Consider the following 13,973-nt stretch of genomic DNA (forward strand, 5'->3'; position numbering starts at 1 on the left):
GCGAATGTTGTGGATTTTTAATTTGTTATAGTTGTGATAGCTAATTATTGACAGCTGATGTTACTTTATTTATATTTTACATAAGAAACGGGATTTCTCAGACATATCATTCGTTAAATAAAAAAAGGGCGTATCTCGAAAACGGGCATCCTAAGGCATTTTTAACGCGATTTTGAAACTCTTAATTAAAGAGGGTGCCATGCAATCACCCAGAACGGTAGGTCCTATTCCCATGCGTCTGGCGGCCACCGTTCTCGAGTTGCTAGCGCGAGCGAAATTCGTCCCCACAGAATTGGAGGACTAAAATATTTCATAAAAAGTAATTTTTTAACAATAAACAGCAATCTTTACAGACAATATTTTGAAGGTTAATGATTTTTTAATGCATATAAATTAGGTGTTGAAAATCCTCACATGTTATCCAAACTCAATAAAAAAATATTATAATATGTTACACTTACACTGAATTTAATTATTTTTTTTTTATTAGAATGAGCGATAGAGAGGCAGAATTATTGTGAATCACCGGCAGTTTTTGCTCCCAACTCCCATTCACTGCTACTACATTTGATACTTACACTCATATATGCGTATATATATTCTCGCTATATGCCTTTTTCTGTTTCATACATATATGTTTAGCGTCTTGCGTTACGTTACACATTTTGATTACGAGTCAGCGATTTTTTTCCCATGTTTCCATGTAATTCGTATGTAGAAATAATTCTGACACAACGCGCCTAAAGAAGTTTTCACTTCAAAAAATTTTAAATGTTTAGTAGACAAATATCAAAATATGAACTTAAACAATCATCAAATTTCAGATGGTTTCGATGATTTTTTTGCGGTTGTGCGAATATTAAATTTTTTTATCTACAAATAAAAATATCTGCAGTAACCGAATCGAAATTATTTTTTGATTGAAGTAGTTTACCACAGAAATTCAAAATGTAAATATGTGTTTTAAAAATTAAAATCTTATCAATAAACCCGAGAAGGTATTTTTTTATTTTTTTTTAAATTCCGACACTGTTTTGGGTGAGGCAGTGATCCCTTTATTTTACTAATTAGAATTACAGTGTAAAACAGTAATAAGCTGTCTTTTGGATCTATTAATACTTTGTTTATGATACGTGATAGTATGAATAATTATAACATTCAGTAATCTGAAGAACTAATAAGCATTAAAAGAAAAATATCACATTTCACCTACGGAAACAATACGAGATATGTAATCTCGAGAAATAAAACAGAAATTAAATTAATTTTTATTCCCAATTCAAGTTAACTTTTCCTGCAACGGCTATCTTAGTTTTACTATAGATCTATTAATTAATGTTAAAACTGCCATTTTTGAAATTATAACGTAAATTTATTATCACATATATATTGATATGATTTATTTATTCATATTTTAATGTTCAATTCTTTAAAATAATTCTATTTTGACGCCATTGAGATATCGAGATTAAAATAAATATTACATTTTTTTTATAACTGTTGAAATTGTTATACAATATTATTTGTCTTTAATATTAACCTTTATATATAATAAATATTTCTGTACGGTCAAAAGTATGTGATAAAATAGCAAAACGTTTTTGGCCGCATAAACCCAATCCTTTAAATAGGCAACAATGGTCTATTTGCAAATAACGATTAAATTTTCATATAAACTTAACCTAAATAAAATATATATCTCAACGTACCAAAACAATAAAAAAAATAAATCAAACTACATATCCACACAAATTTTAGTTATTAATTTTAGAGCTAAAACTAAACTAAATAGAAATCATTAATTTTGATTATTTTATGAAATAATAAACGAATAGCAGGCATATTAAAGTACTTACTAATATTTATTTTCATTTGTAAGCAACTTTTTTCGAGTATGATTCAACGGCATAATGTAATCTGAAACTTCGTAAGTGAGTTTCTTGTTTCATTAATTTCACTTGTTTAAAAAACCGATCCAAGTAAAAAAATTGTGACATTTCAAAACTGCTTATTTTCTCAAAAAATTATTATTGCGAGTATAAAAATTAGGGTAGATGAAGTAAACACATTTTTTTAACGCGCTAGAATAATAATTACGAAAATTTGATCAAGATAAAAAAGTTCATATTTTACCATGAATCACATATTTTATAAAATTTTTGTTCAAGTTTTAAAAATTGGAATTTCAATATTTAAAAAAAATTCTTTTCCAGCCGTTTTTCTGTGTGAATGAGAGTTTCTTGATGTTTGAACGAGTTACTAAGTAAAATAATCTAAAATAGAATCGACGTTTGTTTAATGAACATTATTTTTTTCCTAATCAATAGTTACTTATAAAGTAATAAGTCAAACTTCAGACTCAGCCACTCTCTTCGATTTTAAGTTACACGCTTTATCTTATTTTTTACTTCAGTCTATAAAATAAATAAAATTTAAAAAAAAATGTATATATTAAGAACATGTGTGAACGTTTTTGTAAAGAGCAAAAAATATTATTTTAACCCAGTTTTATGGGTTACTAATTTACTTACAGTTTTTGCTTACTAACTTCCGTAGAAGTAACCTTTAAAATAAAACCTAAGCAACGTAACTTTAATAAAATAATTCCAAAAAAAATAAATGATATGTTAAAGTGTAAGCGTTTATCTTCTTTATATGGATGAAATTTCTTGTTTTATCCAATGCTTCAAACACGGTAGGGTCATTAAATATGGTTATTTCTGTTCGCAGCAATTTTATGAAAATCATTTTTTTCTGACTCAGAAGCAGGTTTACGACAGAATCTAAAAAAATTATGTATAAATTTATAAAAATTTAAATATTACTTTTAAAAAAAAGGAAATTCAGTGATAAAAAATGTACATGTAAAAATGTACCTTGAACTGCCAACTGCACAGTTTAACACAGCACACTCGTGTACTAGGTACAGACTTTTCCAATGGAAAAATATTAGAGGAATGTTTTTAAATGGGATTTTTTATCCTATTTTTAATGTTGTCATAAAAAGTACCAATATTTTAGCATATGTTGTATAATTTTTCTTTTCTCTTTTAAGCCAAATATCAAATTTCTATTAAAATTACCGTTAATTGAACTTCATTATTTCATATTATTATTAAAGGATCTTAAATAGTCAAAGAAGAAATTAAACATCAAAATATGTTAAGTGAAATGAAAGCGAAAACTATTTTTATGAACGTTTAAATGGAGAATAATACATCAGTCTTGTTGTAAAATAATTTTTTATTTTGGCAACCGTCTTAACTTAGCTGGATTTTATGGACTGGAGATGTATGATTCTGCAGTAAAATAAATAATTTATCTTTTTTTACATTATCGTATATATTATTAATATTTATACATGTAATATTCAAAACCGAAGGATATAGCTGTGTATATTTCTTCAACATTACTATTATAAGATTGCGTTTAGCCAAATTTTGATAACGAGTTCGATTCGAGAGTATCCAGCTAATTGCCTTCTACTATTGATATAAAATCAGATAATGACCTCCCTCGATCCTCTTACGAAATACAACTATTCTTGTATAACTAGCATTATCCTCACTCTTACGATAATGATCGTCATAATTTACTATGTACTTATCATTAACGTAATAGAACTGATTCTCTAATATTTGCTCCGAACATTTGCGGAAGTTAACGGACAATTAAATATAGTTTGCCTCCTTATTTTGTAACATATTTTTTCTTGGTTTAAATGAAGTTCAAATTAATTTATTTTAATTTATAAGGGAACGAGATGTTTTAATTATATACTGATAAAACAAATTTCTGTTGTTTCCAGTTCGTTCTGTTCCTGTAACCTAGTTCATACTTACTATCTTTAGCAATACAGTCAACGTTGGATCTTGGCTTTCATATCACGTCTCTTGTTATGTCTCCGCTTTTTCTATCCGCTTTCTTACTTAAATAATACTGATTTCTGACAACATCGGCGTTTCATCTCCTTCTGAGAGAGGTTATGGATGTGTATTAAAGTATTTCACTTAGAAATCTCATTTCACCTTTCAAATCTCAGTTTTTACGAAACGTACTCCTATTCTCTTTTTTATAAATTAATTTTTTTAATCGTTGTTTAGAAATCTTTTTATCTTTCTAAATTCTAATGGATTTTAATATACGAATGAAATTATTAATGAATGACTGCTAAGGTATGATCAAACAGGATCATGACGGGGGGGAAAAAAGTAAACGCAATTGAAGTTCAATTGCCGTAAGCGTAAGAATATCAAACTAATGAATGAGGGTGAATAATGAGTACGTCATACAATATTAGAAAAATTGAAAAATTACGTGAGCTTTAACTAATCCTGGACGCAGCAGCTACAAAGAACCCGAGTATGAAAGATATAAAAGAAGTAGAAAATTGGTGAATGAAATGGAAGTAAGATTATTAAGCTATAATCCAAAATAAGAATGAACGAAGACCAGCATCATTTCCCTTATTTCCTTGGATATTTTTGATCGCATTGAACAAAAATTAGGATTTTGCACAGATGTTGACAACAAAATTCTTTGAAAATTTCTTACTGAATTTCCCTTAAAATAATTTTTAAAACGAATATACTCTTAAGTATTATTTTGTATTTCCATTTTATATTCTGGAAAACTAGAAATATTAAATATGTGAACGACAAAATCTGAATATCAGACCTATACATTTTTAACATTCCGTTTACAGATGGAATTTTAAATCGACTTGTATATATAATTTTGCACATTGAATTGCAGATTTAAATTTTTTCTTTAATTTGAAAGAGCAAAGATACATAAAAATGGAAGTAAAAATTCAGTATTTGTCCATTCAGAGTATTCAATCTAGTTATTAAATAAAAGGAAGTAAAAAAACCACACAATTTACAGTGTTGGGATTCTCTACAGTGGTTGTCTGTAAATAGTTCGCACGTATAAAATTATGTTTTGAAAGTACATTAAATATTTATAATTAAAAACAATTTTTTACTAGAAAAGTTTCAATAAACTAAAACCTTTGTTTTTTATATTATACGGCATATCATTCTGGTTATTAAGAGTCATAGGTGAATAGAAAAATTTGTAAAATTAAAAATTGTTTGTGAGTGGTCTTCCTTAATAATATTCAGTTTAATGAATATTATATTAAACTTATTATTATTATATTACATTGTTGTAATATTATATTATTAAATTTATTATTAAACTTATTATTATATTATTAAACTCACCTTGGGAAACTTTCAAAAAAATATTTTAAACAGTTGAAACACTATAAAATTAAAAGAAAAAATATAAATTTCTTTCTTTACAAAATATGTAAAAAAGAATATATTTTAGTATAACAAACTTTTTAATAATTCTTACATTAAAATTTTAATAATAATTTCTATAGATATCAATATAAATTAACTAAAACTTCGATAAATTCAATGAAAAAACTACGGTTATTTTAACATTATGGCTTGTTTTCGTGGTTGAAAGATGATAATGCGTGTTTGCTAACTAAAAGCACTTCAACTACAACTACAAGCAGTTTGTTTGCAGTTCAACAAGGATATTGAGAGACTAAGAATCGTAAAAATTTCTTAATACAGTTTTCTTACTACAGTCTAGATTAATAAATAAAGTTTATTACTCCAGACTCTAGAGACATTTATACAAACTAAATACTAACAATAACAACAACAATAATAATAATTATATATATATATACCAAATATTAATTCAAATAGACAAAATTTATTTAATGACAGTTAAATTAATAAATACCAAAATATAGTCCAATTTACTGAAAACGTTATAATGACAGTTAGAAACGAATATTGCACTAACAAAAAGATAAGGCGGAAAAGTATTAACTAGTCTAAAAAAAATTAACTCATTAAACAGAAAATTCTGAAGTTCATACAATTCATTTTTAAGTAGCATTATTAGTTCTATTATTTACAAAAGAACTAATTTACAGTTTATGAATGAATATAATAGTGTCACTTTCACTATTGTATACTAATGACTCACCGAACAACTTCTTGTATTTGGCGTCCCCACGGGTCTAGCCTCTGCAGCTTTTCTTCCCACTATACAATGAGCTGCAGAACACTTTACATTATACACATATACTACACCAAGAACACTACATAAATTACAACATACACACTTACACAATTGCACAACAACAACCTACACTGATATTTCTTACATTTACACTCGGTGGTGTTGCGACATCTTACGAAACGCAACCGTAACCCAAGGTGGGAACAAATCGTGCCGATGGGTGAATGGCTCTACGTAGTGAGTCTCGAACGATGTCCTCTGGGCACCAGGGCGAACCCAGTTGTATTTAGCTCTAGCTCCAGTACGCGTGCGCTCTGCTGGAGTGGTCCATTTTTCGCCGGTACTCGTGGGACCAAAATTTCAATTCCAATAATAAACACAATGATGGTTGGTGGTCCATCTGAAAAAACCACCAAATCCAGTCTTGTGAAGAGACCTCGGTCAGCTTTGTCTGACGAGGATTAAAAGTCCTACTGAAGAGAACCACAACTTATTAGAATCGAATTCTAAAAATATTAGATTCGTTGTTCTCAGAAATAGTCAGGAAGGTTTCTTCAAAATAACAAAAGGTTTCACCTTTCTTAATAAACAAAACCATAACAGGTGCAAGTGGCTCCCCAAAGAATATCAGGAAATTACGTGACGGATCGATTCTGATCGAAACATTCAACGATGAACAGAGTCGATCTATTTTACGTCTCCGTAATATGGATGGTATAAATATAAGTGCAGAAAGCCACAAAACGTTAAATACGAGCCGGGGTGTAATTTTTTGTCGAGACCTCTTAGATATAGATATGTCTGAAATAGTTGATGAGCTTTGCCACCAAGATGTTGAAGTGAAACATATAATGAAACGGCAGAACGGAACAGAAGAACCGACACCGTCTCTTATACTATCATTCAATCTCCCTGTTCCACCAGAGAAGATTAAAGTGGGTTACCTCTCGGTTCGGGTACGACCATTCATACCCAACCCACTGCGATGTTTCAGATGCCAAGGTTTTGGTCACACTACATCTTGCACGAAAACTGAGATCTGTGCTCGATGTGGTAAAGAAGGTAAAGAAGGTCACAACGACACTAACTGCGAAGAAAGTGAAAAATGTGCAAACTGCAGTGGTCCACATACAGCCCGCTCCCGAGATTGCCCAACTTTTAAAGAAGAAAAGGCAATTCTCAAAATCTGTACGGAGCAAAAACTATCTTTCCCGGCTGCACGTAGAGAATATAAAAAGATAAACAATTCACGGAACCTGGTTAAACCAGATGTATCTTTTGCCACCGCTACATTTAAACAAATTCCTACAAATATTAATAATCAGCAGTGCGGATCCTGCAATGAGCTTAAAAAACTTGTTCAGATGCTTTCTGATCAAGTAGCTTCACTTACAGCCACTATCTCAGAGCTGACAAAAATGAATAAAAAGTCCTCCGTCGCAGTTAGTGAATCTAACAGTGTGACACATACGAATGTTCCTGTTCCCAAAGTCGTACCGGCACGAGTAGCGACTATCACAGCTGGCAGTAAGCCACCTAATAAGCTCCCCGTAAAGGGAACCCATATAACTATCTCCTCTGGGATGTCAACTGCCGCATCCCATTCAAATAAATCTCCTCCACCATCACCTCATATACTTAAGGATATGGTTGAAGAACCACCCGACCCTAGGGTATCAGAGTTCTTTAAAATAAAAAATACAAAAAAGAAAAACCGAATCACGTACAGCTAATTTTTATATAATTTCTGAAATTTAATTTTTTTATTTATTTTTTTTACACTTATGAACATTATTCAGTGGAATGTTCGAGGTATTCGGTCCCGCATTGAAGATATTAGAGTACTGGCGCACGCACATTATCCACTAATCATGTGTTTCCAAGAAACTCACCTTCTACAACATGACCCAATTACACTCAGAGGATACTTCTGTGAGAGATACGACTGCCTAGTAGACAGTAGGGAGAGTGGTGGAGTGGCTATCTTCATGAAGAATGGGGTGTCGGCTACAAGAATTCAACTAACCACTGTCATTCCTGCTATTGCAGTAAAGATCTCTATCTCCTTCAAATTGCATATCTGCAACTGTATTTCTCACCGAACACTTAGTTCAGTGCTCTAGATGTCTCAGATCTCCTCACGCAAATACCATCTCCATCGTTAATAGTAGGAGACTACAATGCCCATCATATTTCCTGGGGCTCAATCTTCTGCTCCACTCGAGGAAATATGATAAACAGAGTGAGAACAGACTTGGACCTTTGTCTACTGAATAATGGATCACACACATTCATGTCCTTATCATCTGGTAATGTATCTAACATTGATCTCTCCATATGCTCCCCGAATTTACTCCCTTATTTTAATTGGTCTGTTTGTGATGAGTTTCACGGCAGTGATCACAGACCAATTATTATTGGTTTTGATGTAGACTGCGAGATTAAAAGAAGGCCACGGAGATGGATTGTTGAAAAAACGGATTGGAATTCATACCATAAAGGTTTCCAATCGCAGGATGACGATGATGCGAACATCCTTGACCAGTATTCCTCTTTTACGTCCATGATACTTGAGAATGCCAACAGATATATCCCACAAACATCGGGTAATCCTAGACGTCCTTTCGTTCCATGGTGGAACGATGATTGCAAATATGCTATTAGGAATCGACGGCAGGCACTACGCAAATTTAATCGTAGGCCTACAGCTGAACATCTAAATTTATACCGCAGGGCTAGAGCGGTGTGCCGTCGGGTATTCTTGAACGCTAAGAGGAATTCATGGACGAAATACGTGAGCACTATCTCACGCACTACTCCCACGTCTACTGTGTGGAAAAAAGTTCGTGCAATTTTCGGATCACCGAAACAATCTATTCTCGGTCTTATTTATGAAGGAGAACTCCTTTCATCACCTTCGGCAGTGGCAAATTGTCTAGCAAAATCTTTCCGCTCGGTGTCAAGATACAGATAGAAGTATTATCGTTAAACATTGGTGAATTAAACACCCCATTTGTATTTAAGGAATTGTTACATGCACTTAAAAACTCATGGGACACTTCCCCTGGACCGGACAACATTCGCCTTTCCATGCTTTCACACCTTCCTAATTCGGCACTACAACAACTTTTGAATATTTTCAACAGTTTATTCTCTGAACAAGTCTTCCCACTCGGCTGGTCAGAAGCATTTATTATACCAGTACTAAAACCTGGTAAGACCAAACCAACCCCTCAAGCTACCGCCCTATTTCATTAACAAGCGTTTTGTGTAAAATAATGGAGAGAATGGTAAACCGCAGGCTTACATGGTACTTGGGGAAACATGGCTTTCTATCTCCAGAACAGTGTGGTTTTCGACAAGACGATCTTCCATTGACCATTTAGTGTCACTAGAAACAGCCATACAAAATTTCCTCAATCGCCAACACCCCGTCGCTATCTTCTTTGATATAAAAAAGGCGTATGACACAGCCTGGCGACGTGGTATTCTTAACACCCTCAAAGAATGGGGAATCAAGAGCAATATGCTTGCTTTTATCCGGGGATTCTTAAATCACCGAACAGCTCGTGTTCGGGTGGACGATTCGCTCTCAGATAGTGTCTTGAAGAATGAAGTGCCTCAAGGTAGTGTATTAAGTGCCACCTTATTTTCTGTAGCCATAAACAGTATTACCAAATGTGTGCAGACTCCTGTTTCATGTTCTCTATTTGCAGACGATTTTGCTATTTACATTGCAAGCCGTTTAACACCCACAGCAGCGAGACTACTGCAGAACACTCTATCTCACCTTGAAGCTAGGTCCAGGATTACTGGTTTCACATTTTCATCCGAAAAAACAAAATGTGTAATTTTTTCTCGGCTACGAAACCCTTCTATTCCGCAAGTTTTTCTGAACGGAGAGACTATTACTATTTCTACCTACGTCAAGTTTTTAGGTTTATTTTTTGATAGCCGACTTACTTGGGTCAAACATATAAAAGAATTAAAAACAAAATGTTCCAAACTTCTAGATATGATGCGAGTCCTTACTAACACCAACTGGGGAGCCGATTGGTCATGTATGATACGTTTTTACTATTCCTTTGTTCGCTCCCGTTTAGATTATGGTTGTGTCGCCTACTCTTCAGCTCGTCAAACCGTGCTTAAAATGCTGGATAGTGTACATCATGCTTTCCTTCGGCTAGCCACAGGCGCTTTTAGATCAAGTCGTGTCGCAAGCTTACTTGTAGACTGTGGTGAACCATCACTTTGGGATAGACGAGACCAGCTTTTATTATTTTATTTTGCTCGTCTCAGAGGACAGCCAAATCACCCGGTTCTTGAGTCAGTCTTTAGAAATCCTAATCTAGGAAAGTATGAGGGCCATCCACGTCGTATTGCACCTGTAGGTGTCCGTACCCGGCGTCTGCTGCAGCATATAAATGTTGACACACCGTCATTCTTTCCTACGTATCCTTGCTCATATCCTCCGTGGAGAATAAACCTTATAAATTTTACTTTTGACCTTACGACATACAATAAACAATCAACACTACCTATTGTCTTCCAGCAAATGTTTCAGTGTGTTCTCTCCAAGATGAAACCAGACGCGGTTGTATACACTGATGGATCGAAACAAAACGATACCGTTGGTTGTGCATTTGTTGTCAATGAAAGAACTTATATGTTTGGTCTACCCGGTATTACGAGTGTGTTTACCGCTGAACTATACGCTATAAATAAGGCTTTAAACATCATTAACCCTAAATATAGAAAAATTCTTATTTGCAGTGACTCGTGTAATGCTCTCCAAGCCTTAAAAAACTTTTATTCCAAACATCCTATCGTCATTGAAATTTACAACGCAATCGCTGAGTTGAATAATCGCAACACAGAAGTAACTTTTTGTTGCTGGGTCCCTAGCCACGTAGGGATTCCAGGTAATGAACATGCAGATTCTGCTGCCAAAGAAGCATGTAATCAGCCTCCTTTCACCAACCGAATTGCTACCTCTGATTTTATTAATTGTGTAAAGCAATCACTGAGAGCGTGGTGGCAAGGTGACTGGACGGCTACCGTTGATAATAAACTCGGACAGATTAAAGATTCTGTGTTACCATGGGACTCCTCATACAGAAAAACTCGACGTGAGAAAGTAGTCCTTTGTCGATTGCGGATAGTATACACCAGGATCACACACGATTACCTGATGACGAGGACAAGCACCCCTATGCGCACGATGCAACTGCCCCATGACTGTGCACCATATACTCGTGGATTGCATATGTTATGCGGCGTTGCGTCGTAAATTTAATCTACCCAGAAACATCCGTGTGTCTTGTGCAATGATAATGAAATTTTAACTCGGATGTTTCTATTTCTGCGTAGTGCTGGGTTAATGCAAAAAAATGTAATATTGTTGCGTATATTTTTTAATGCTGGAAGAGTTTTTAATAAGGAGCCTTTTACACTCCTTATCGGAATTTGTTAAATTTTATATAGTTATTTTTTTTTAATATTTTAAAGACTGTCTGTGATATTAGTTGTAAGATTTTAGTAATGTTAGTTTTAAGTTTTATTTCACCTTTTTAATTTTTATTTTTAACCTAGTTTTAATTATATAATTTGTTTTAAGTTTTATTTAATTTTGTTATTTTAGTTTTTAACCTAGTTTTAAGTTCTATATTAGATCCTTTATATGGTTTTTAGTTTTTTTTTTTTTTTTTTTTTTTTTTAGTCTTTTGTTATCCAAGAATGGGCCCTTTACACCCATCTTGGACTTTGTAAAATTCTATTTACTCATGATTTTATATTAGTTTTTACCTGTGATATTAGTTGTAAGTTTTATTCATCTTTTAGAATAGTTTTAAACCCTTTAATTTTTTATATAAAGATTCCGGGCGATGATAACGCGCAAGCGTTTTTCGCCCTCAAAAAAAAAAAAAAAAAATTGTATTTATTCACTGTACACACCGCAATACTCTTCACTTGATGTACTCTTCACTCGTTATTACCACATGCTTACTGATATCGCTGTAATCACGGCTGCGCCCAACACGGCCTCGCAGAACTACTGAACTGTTATCGCTTGTTATCAAAACTGCGACGAACACGGCCTCGCCAAACTACTGACGTTGACCGCTGGTCCTGGGCCGTATTTATACTTCCTGGCCAGCAGAACTGATACCCGATTCGTCCTTTTAATTGTTGCAGCGTATTACTTTTCATTATCCGCGCCGTTAACATTTTTCTATAAATTACTTTCCCAGTTCGGTAATCCGTCTGATCGAACAAAAGTTTTTGGATGTATTACAAAACACAAATTGTTAAACGGACCCGTTATTTTAAGAAAAGAATCCCTTTTAGTACAATCTGGATTCTTATTTTCTTTATTATTTTCTGTTTCTTTCTTCTTAATTGGAAGAAATCCGTTACCCTGGTCCATTATACTTGTCCTGTTCCAATATACATATATATATATATATATATATATATATATAGTAACTTTACCTGTATTATATATATATATATATATATATATATGTGTGTGTGTGTGTGTGTGTGTTATTTTAAATCCCTTTTTCAAGCACTCAGTTTTTTATTTAATACTCCCCTTGATAAGTTTCATTAAATTTTATTTAATCGATTTGCTGAAATTTTTTTAACCCTTTACGTCTTCAATTATTGTCACTCGAGTAGTCAGTCATTTTCTAATTTATTTCTTTAAAATGGGTGGACCAGTCAAAGGCATTGCATGAATGAATTTCTTTTTAAATGTTCAGTTATCTGTCGATCCTCCGTTACACCCCTCTTTTCACTTTCACTTGCGAACGGTTAATCAAAATTTTTATGATTTGGTGAAAGAGGTTATTTTTGTATCAATATAAAATTCAGCTACGTTTTATTATAAAATTTGATGAAGACAACTCATCTCTTTTGAAAATGGGCTGTTGGCGAAAGCACAATTTGTAAATTACACTGACCAGCCAGTCAGTGTAGTAGATAACTACTACTACTACGCTGGTTTCCAAATTAGTTTATCTCGGGTTCGATTCCCGGTAAGGGTCTGGCATATTTCATTCCACTCATCTTCATAAAAATTACGCGTAATACAAAACCAGGAAGTATGTCAGAGATCCCAAATACTGAAATTGGAGAATTGTAATAAAAAGAAGAAACAAAATTTAATTTCCTTTGAGTTTTACTTCGATTGCAAAATGAAAGATCTGTTAGTTTAATTTTGGGTTAAATATTTCTTATACCATTAGAGTACCAGAGAGAATATTGCAAGGAGCTTTGCTCAACCAAGTAAAATGCACAAGCCCAATGTTCCTTCCGGCATTAAGACGCCAATGCTCCTTTGAAATGATGCTGGTTGCATAACTCCTTTCATTAGTATTCATGTGTATAAGCTTAACATTATCATCTTTCAACCATGTATACAGCAGTAATTTGAAAATAACCCTAGTTTTTTTTCATTGAGTTGATCTATGTTTTAGTTAATAAATTAATTTGCACTGTTATTGATAGAGATTAATATTAAAATTTGAATGTAAAAATTATCAAAAATTTATGGTAAAATTAAATATATTCTTTTTTATATATTTTGTAACGAAAAAAATTATCTTTTTTCTTTTAATCTTATAATGTTCTAACTGTTTAAATTTTTTTTTTCGAATGTTTTCCAAAATATCCGAAAAAAATGGTTTGGATGTAAACTTACATCCGAAGTTTAACATAAAGCACAATAAACTGAATATTATCAGGGAAGAAGACCTCTCTTTCAGACAATTTTTAATTTTAGAAATTTTTCTATCCACCCATGATTCTTAATTAGAATCCAGTATAAGCACTGTATAATATAAAAACAAAGGTTTTAGTTTGTTGAAAGCATTTCTAACAAAAAATTGTTTTAATCCATTATAAATAATTAATGT

This window comes from Lycorma delicatula, chromosome 2, assembly GCF_047948215.1.
Source record: "Lycorma delicatula isolate Av1 chromosome 2, ASM4794821v1, whole genome shotgun sequence".
Taxonomy (NCBI): Eukaryota; Metazoa; Arthropoda; class Insecta; order Hemiptera; family Fulgoridae; genus Lycorma; species Lycorma delicatula.